The 8,587-nt window shown below is 39.3% G+C and overlaps 2 non-coding genes across 2 annotated transcripts; one reads left to right on the top strand and one right to left on the bottom strand.

The window, feature by feature from the left end:
* On the top strand, positions 1 to 74 carry TRNAI-AAU (transfer RNA isoleucine (anticodon AAU)). Its single transcript has one exon. It is a non-coding gene; the product is annotated as a tRNA-Ile (tRNA).
* A 7,185-nt stretch (positions 75 to 7,259) lies between these two features.
* On the bottom strand, positions 7,260 to 7,332 carry TRNAV-AAC (transfer RNA valine (anticodon AAC)). The gene has a single exon. It is a non-coding gene; the product is annotated as a tRNA-Val (tRNA).
* Positions 7,333 to 8,587: the final 1,255 nt, after the last annotated feature.

Below are 8,587 nucleotides of genomic sequence, written 5' to 3'. Positions count from 1 at the left end.
GGCCGGTTAGCTCAGTTGGTTAGAGCGTGGTGCTAATAACGCCAAGGTCGCGGGTTCGATCCCCGTACGGGCCAAGGAAGTGTCACTTTTCTTCTTTTGAATAAAAATTAGTTTTGCTCAGTCATCTTACACATTGGAAATAACCTCTCCGATATAAAATTAGGATTAAACGTCGACTTCATTTCTTAATCCTCAGCAGTGACGCTTATCTTCGTCTCCCTCATCAAGGCAAGAAAAAGTAAAAAAAAAACAATTTGTGGAAAAAGTGGCATAAAACCTTCAGAAAGAAATTTTAGTAAATTATGGTGTGAGAGTAGAGGTGGCATTGGAGATGTGTGTCTGATGGCCCCTGAGCCTCTGAGCGCCCAGATTTCCTTGTGCTTTTCCCGGAATCCAGTCCACCCAGGCTCCGTGTGGCTCTTACATACTTCATCTACCTGATTGTCTCCTGGTCCTCTGCGCTGTCTTTTCAAAACTATTGAAGTCGCTATTGCTTATTGCTAAAATAATCACCATTGCGTATTTTCCTCCCCGCCCCCCATTTAAATTATTAGTCAGCTTTTACCAGACAACAGATTTTTTTTTTTTCTTCTGGATCTCTCCGCCCATGAACAGCTCTGAACAAAAAGTAGGCATTCGGTAAATATTTGTGTGGTGAACATATGAAGCCTCACCATCAAAGTGTGTTTTCAAACTTTGGGATGTTGTTTTTGCCAAATTTGGCTAATACACTTACAAAGGAACCAAAGCCCACCAAAATCACCATTTATGACAACACATTGTGATTGTAGAGGCCACGTTACTGTATAGAATACAGAAGAATTTCAGAAATGAAAAAATAATGACAAATATAACCCCAGCAAAAAATGAAATTTAGATGTATCAGATTTGACAAAGGGGTATTTTCAAAGGATGAGGAAACCACCCCTCAATACTTGAAACACAAAGTCAAAGCTCATTTAAGGAGAGAGCTGTGTTGGTGAAGCACAGTTCCTTTGAGAGAGCCCATGGATGATGTTTTTTGGGGGAAAAAGTTTAGAGTTGCAAGGACTTTCAGAGGCTGAGTGGGTTGACTGACAGAATCTATGGAAGTCTGGTTATTTGAGAGAGAATGCTGTTGTTTGGTTGACGCTCAAAGTCGTGTTTATTGACGTGAGTTCATCCCTGGCTGGCTGACTGTCAGAAGGAAAGGGTTGGCAGTGGTTGGATGTCATGCAAAAGTATGTTCACAGAATGGCTTTATCATTGATAGCCTGAACTGGTTTAGAATCTATTCTGGTGGCTACAGTTATCATGGCTACAGAACAATCAGTCTTGTCCTAAGTTTGTGATTGGTTTATGTTCTCAACATTTTACTGTGATCTACAAGTAAAATCATTTCTTTCTTTCTTTTCTTCTTTTCTATCTCTTTCTTTCTTCCTTTTTTCTTTCTTTCAATGTCCAAGTAATGTATAATAAAAACACCGTTTTTATCTCTGAGCCTCTCAATCAGTCTTAGGCACTTTAACTTTCAGTTCAGTGATGGGCTGAATAGCAGAGATGGAGTAAGGACAGCGTGAGGGATGGGTGAGTCTTAGGGATGTTGTAACTGTCAGATGGATCATGATCATGGCTGGGGTGATGATGGAGTTGGGGTAACAAACTGGAAGATGTGGAGCACATACTTGGGTAATAAAAAAGATGATTTTTATTTTGATCTTTCTGCATCAAATCAACCAGAAATAATTAGCTGCTGGTGGTGGGTTTATTCCCTTAATGATCCCATTCCTTCTCCCTTCCCTGCTGTTTTTCATGTGACCTTGGAGTACCTTCCCACTCTCTCTGGGCTGAGCGCTGCAACTTACTTCGGCCAACGAGATATTAGCAAACTTGACAAAGGAGATTCTTGAATAAGCCCTTTGCTCTTTCTGTTTGCTTGTTTTCACTGATGTTTTAGTTTTTCGTCTGATTTTTAAAGTAGTCTTTATTTTTTAGAGCAGCTTTAAGTTCACATCAAAATTTCCTGGAAAGTTCTCACATAGCCCCACCCCGGCCACACACATTCTCTTCCACTATCAACATCCTAAATCAGAACGGTACATTTGTTACAACTGATGAACCTACTGTGGCACAGCATTATCCTCCAAAGCCCATAGTTTCCATGAAGTTTCACACTTGATGTTGTACATTCTATAGGTTTTGACCAACATATAATGTCATATGTCTACCATTATAGTATCATACAGAATAGTTTCACTGCCCTAAAAATCCTCTGTGCTCTATTTATCCCTCTCTCCCTCTTAAACCCTGGCAAACACTGATCTTTTTACTGTCTCCATGGTTTTGCCTTTTTCAGATGTCATATAGTTGAACCGTACAGTATTTAGCCTTTTTGGATTGGCTTATTTCACTGAGTGATATGCATTTAATGTTCCTACATATATTTTCATGGCTTCATAGCTCATTCTTTTAAATCACTGAATTCCATTGTCTGGATTTACCACACTTTATTTATCTACTCACCTACTGAGAGACATCTTGGTTGCTTCCAAATTTTGGCAATTATGAATAAAACGGCTATAAACATCTGTGTGCAGGTTTTTCTGTGGATGTATGTTTTCACCTCATTGGCTAAATACCAAGGAACTGGATTGCTGGATCGTATGGTTGTTAATGGTGTTTTTGGTTGTGTAAGAAACTGCAAACTGTCTTCCAAAGTGGTTGTACCATTTTGCATTCTCACCAGCAATACATGGGAGTTACTGTTGCTGCTCATCTTCCTCAACATTTAGCGTCATCAGTGTTTTAGATTTTGGCTACCCTAATAGGTGTGTGGTGATAAATTCACTGTTGTTTTAATTTGCATTTTCTTAATGATGTATAATGTTGACCATCTTTTCATATGCTTATTTGTCATCTGTACATCTTCTTTAGTAAAGTGTCTGCTGAGGTCTTTGGCCCATTTTTTAATCAGGTTGCTCATATTCTTGTTGTTGAGTTTTAAGAGCTCTTTGTATATTTTGGATAACAGCCCTCTATCAGTTATATGTCATGCAAATATTTTCTCCCAGTCAGTGGCTTGTCTTCTCATTCTCTTGACAGTGTCTTTCACAGAGCAGAAGTGTTTTATTTTAGAGAAGTCCAGCTTATTGATTTTTTTTATGGCTTGTACCTTTGGCCTTGTATCTAAAAAGCCATCACTAGACTCAGTGGTCATCTAGATTTTCTCCTATGTCACCTTCTAGGAATTTTATAGATTTGTGTTTCATATTTAGGTCTATGATCCATTTTGAGTTAATTTTTGAGAAGGGTGTCAGGTCCATGTCTAGATTTACTTTTTTTGCTTGTGGATGTGCAATTGTTCCAGCACTATTTGTTCAAAAGGCTGTCCTTTATCCATTGTATTGCTTTTTCTTGTTTGTCATAGATCAATTGATTGTATTTGTGTGGATCTATTTCTGGGCTCCCTATTCTGTTCCATTGATCCATGTATTTATTGTTTTGCCTGCACCACAGTATCTTGAGTACCGTAGCTTTATAAAATAAGTAAGTAAGTCAAGTAGTGTTAGACCCCTGACTTTGTTCTTCTCTTTCAATATTGTGTTGACTATTCTGGGTCTTTTCCCTCTCCATATAAACTTTAGAATCAGTTTGTCAATATCCACAAAATAACATGCTGGGATTTCCATTGAGATTGTGTTGAATTTGTAGATCAAGTTGGGAAGAACTGATATGTTGTCAATATTGAGTCTTTCTATTCATGAACATGGAATATCTCTCCATTTGTTTAGTTCTTTGATTTCTTTCATTGGAGTTTTGTAATTTCCCTCATATAGATCTTATACAACTTTTGTTAGATTTATACCTATTTCATTTTAGGGGATGCTAATGTAAATCTTATTGTGTTTTTAATTTCAATGCTCATTGCTGGTATATAGGAAAGTTGTTGACTTTTGCATATTAACCTGGTATCCCACAACATTGCTATAATTGCTTATGTACTCGTTACAGGAGGGGAGCTTGTTTTCCCCTGACTGCTTTTGCCCTGAACCATTCTCATGAGAACTTGCCTGGGTTTGGCATGCCAGAAAATAAATAATGTATGGAGATTAGCTGATTGTTGGTTGTTCACCAGACATGTGAGTCAGCCCAGCTGGAACATAAACAGTCTGGTCAATTCCAACCTATATTAGTAAACCATAGACTAGCACGCTAACTAGATTCTAATTGCTTTTAAGCTTGAATTTGGATGGTCTGTCAAGCAGTGTATTTGTGGCAATAGATAACTGATATGTACATTAAAATATCATTCATTTTACTCCAGCAGAATTAGCCTCTTCGCTATTCTTCAAATATACAAAGTAAATGCCACATCAGGGCCTTTATGGGCACTATAGCCTACATCTGGAAGAACTTTACCTGGATATTCCCGTGACTCATTCATTTTCTTCCTTCAGATTTTTGCTCAAATGTCGCCAATACTCCATTTAGAAATTGAAAATAAAAACTCACCCCTAATCCTTCCAAGATTAATTGTTCTCCTTAACATTTATGCTCATATCATCTAGCATTATATTTGCAACTCAACTGTACAAATAATTCTGTAAACCTCCCGCTAGAAAGGAAAGAGATTTCTGTCTATTTTGTTCACAGCTGTTGTCCCAGTGATGAGTGCAATATCTGACTCATAGTATACTCAAATACAATGAGTGATTAAGTTCTTATTTGTCTAAAGCAAAGAGGACACATACTTGAAGAGAGGATCGGAGAGAGAAGCCAACATCACCTTAGATCTGGCCCTCCAGAGATGTTGGGCCAGTAGAACAAAAATGGCACATTTCCCTTTTCTGGAAGTTCAAAGGAGGACCCACTTGGTGTTAGTTTTCTCCATCTCCAGTCTCTTTCCATATCTAGAACCTAGGTGGAGTGGGAGTTACCCAATTAGGGTTTTGGGGATAAGGTCACCTATACTCCAGCTAGAATAGTCTCTAAATTTAACAAGATCTATAGAGGGTCTAGATTATCTTGAACCTACTCAAGGGCAGTAGTTCGTTGATCTATATGCTGGCAAATCTGGAATTAATGTGAATGAATAAGTCTCTCAGTGTCATTTTCTCTTTGAATCTATTACGTCTTGTCTGTCTACTGTCTGATTATCTTTACTTTTTCCAGTTTCAATTTACCCCCTAAAAAATCCATATGAACCACATATCTAAATAATTGAACCACATTTGGGGCAGAGATTTTTACTGAGGATCAGGTTAGAGGTCTTCTTACAGGTTGCTTGCCAGCCCACGGATTGACTGCCTTTAAGAGCTCTGACCCAGTCATTTATGGCCAGACGTTGGGTGTCAGCATTACATGTTAGAAAATATGGCCACCCTCCAAAAGCATATGGCACTTGTGTGATCCAGGCTGACAGTGGAGCAACATTTATTAAATGAAACTAATGACATGGGAAGCTAGTGGATTGCCAAATCTGTTACTCCAAAGTAGATATCTCGTGATCCCTTCCATCATTTTAAATTCCATATTTTAAATTTTAGGATAGTTCTAGAAACAGTCTTCATGTATCTTTGTCTTGAAAAGAGAAAATAACAGAAAAGACAAACATGCAATTAAAATCTATTTGTGACATGTTGCTACCATAGGACTTTGGAAAATTCTTCTGTTTCTTCATGGGGAGGAATTTTCTTGTATTCCTATCAGTATTACTAATGACTAAAAGAGAGTTTTATCTTCATTGACTAGAACAATCTTCTCCTGACTATTGGATTAATCTCATGAATCTCATATTCAAATATACTGTTTGACTCCTATCTTAAAAAGGCCCCAACAGTTTCCTCTAGCTACTGCCCTATTTCTCAGACGACCTCATACAAAATCTCTAGAGAAATACACAGATTTACTATCTGTAGTTTCTTTCCTCTTATTTTTCTTCAAGCTCACTACATTCAGGTTTTTTGGCACCACCACTTCCTGGAAACTTCTGGTCAGGATCACCAGTAACCTCTAAATGTCTAAAATTAATGATCTCTTCGAAGTTGTTGGCTTCTCAGGGGCCATGGGTACATTATGCTTCTTAAAACATTTTCTTCTTTTGTCTTCCAAGACACTGCTGTCCTGATTGTCTTTCTATCTCCCTGACTTCTCCTTCTCAACATCCTTTGCTTCCCCTCTTCTCACTTTTTTATAATGGGATATCTCAGGGCTTGGTCCTTTGAACTCTTCTTTATATACACTCACTACCTGGTGATTTCATCTGTTCTCATAGCTTAAATAACATCTATGTGACTACAACTCACAAATGTGTATCTGCAGTCTAGACCACTCCATTAAACTCTAGGCTGGTATATTCAACCATTCCTTAGTATTACACTTGATGGTTTTATGCTAGGCATCTAAAAGTTAGCACGTGTGAAACAGAACTCCCATTGTTTCCCTAATAATACTGCTACATCCAGTCTTCTCCATTTCAGTTAACAGCAACTCCATTCTTCCACTTTTCAGCAAAACACCTCAAAGTCATCAATGATTCTACTTTCTCTTACTCCTCACATCCATTTTCTCAGGAATTTCTCTTGAATTATCTTTAATATGTAGCTAGACTGTGACTCCTCCTCACCAACTCAATAGGACCATCCTGTCCAAGCCATGGTTACTTCTGATTGGTAGCCTGATGAGACGGACTTAATAGATCTCCTTGAGTCCATTCTTTTCTCCATACAGAACATTCTCCAGAGAGCTGGCAGAGGAGCCTCTTAAAACACTCAGGTCAAATAAAGTTACTTCCCTGCTTAAAATCCAACGTCTCCTCATTTTATCAGAGTAAAGGCCAAAGTCCTTTAAGAAATAAGGTTCCACTTGATCTGTCCTATTCATTCTGTTACCTCTTTGCCTACACGAAGTAGTCTCCCTGGGTTTTCTCTGCTGCAGTTACAGTTGGCTTCTTGATCCTCCTTGCATACATCAACCACACCCCTGTCTTAAGGGTATTCACTCTGTTCCTGCCCACAACAGGTGGAGACCTCGGTTCTTCATTGGAAGTGCAGAATCTTCTCCAACGCAAAGGAAAGGATATAGCGCAATTACTTGTTGAACTGGCAAAGAAGCAAGCTTCAGCACTGGTCTTGTTTCATAATTCTTGTAATTGAGATTGCTGGGCTGCAAAAGGAGCGCGAAGATTGAGACTTGTCGGAAATGTAGACATATTAAGCCTTGGTGGAAAGGCAGACAAATTGAGGTAGAAAAACCCTGGCTTTCAAGAAAGACATCCCAGTTGTTTCCGCCCGGTTTCGAACCGGGGACCTTTCGCGTGTTAGGCGAACGTGATAACCGCTACACTACGGAAACTCCCCTAGCTGTCTCTCTTACAGTCCTGAATTAGTTAAAATGAATCCTAAATTTATCCTTTCCTTCCGGATATATTCTTACTTGAGGCACTGTTTTCCCTTCTACACTTTCCAATTCTTAGAATCAACAACACCTAAACTCAGTAATTCATAGTCAAGCAAATGCTACTTCCAGAGCCCCAGTTACTTTACAAGCATCAGGCAGGGAAATCTTAGGGTGGCTTCTGGGAAATTTTATTTCAAGAAATTTCTTGATAGGTTCTACGTGCATTTTTGTGCTTGTAAGACACTATGATCTTCATCTCTCGATGACTGAAGATTATCCTTTAGAAACTAGAACCGACTGGCTGAGCTCAGGGGACTTCCTCGGCAATGTAGGGAGAGACTGAGGGCCAGAGGGCAGAGTGGCGGACTGTGCCCAGCTGTCTGCCAGGCGAGGGTGGTGTGGGTGGCTAGGAAATTTGTGAAAGTGAAATCCAGCGAGGAAGTCCAGTAGACGTCAAATGAACAGCTCTCTTCTGTTCTGCATCACTCATGTTTACTGCTCTGGAACGTGTCAACTCGATGTGTGATGTACGTTAACTTCTTATAACAGGAAGATGACTTTTGTGATTTACCTAACTCTCCTTTGTTATTCACATTTCAGCCATCCTAGGTCGCTGTTCTTACCGCGGACACTGCAAGCGATCTGCCTTCTATTATGTTCTAAGGCTGAGCCAGGGGCTCAGTTGCTAAAAAGTGCTTGTCCGCAAACTAGTCGTGAGAAACTAGTTACAGGACCAAGGTTTCCGGGCCTTTGAGAAAGATCCCCGACTGGCTCCCTCTGGTGGCAGCTAAAACGTGACCTGATGGAAATACTGTGAGTAGTGGAGGAGAGAGGTGTGGTTCTCATTGGCAGGATCCTAGGCCAACATTTTTTTGCTTTGAGATCAGATCAGTAAGATAAAGAGCTATTAAGATAATGCGTATGTGTGTTTGTTAACCTTTCTGAGCAATTTGGTTTGATGTTTGTTTTAAAGAAACTATTAAATAGCCCAGTCCCATTCTGCTCACTGGAGGCATCTGATGCCCTAAAGGAACTGACAAACTAGAAGAAGGGAAAGGGGACCTAAGCTGATTATAATGATAAATTTGCACATAGTAATTTAGTTACAATGAGAATACGGCATGGAACAACAACTAGAAAAGTCACAGAGTTTTCTCACATGAGCTCAGAAAAGAAACATCCCTTCCAGGCTTAATGGTCAGGAAATACT

This window comes from Equus quagga, unplaced genomic scaffold (assembly GCF_021613505.1).
Source record: "Equus quagga isolate Etosha38 unplaced genomic scaffold, UCLA_HA_Equagga_1.0 188_RagTag, whole genome shotgun sequence".
In the NCBI taxonomy this organism is placed as follows: domain Eukaryota; kingdom Metazoa; phylum Chordata; class Mammalia; order Perissodactyla; family Equidae; genus Equus; species Equus quagga.
Note: the sequence above shows the minus strand (reverse complement) of the source record. Positions and strands in the feature narration are given on the sequence as shown.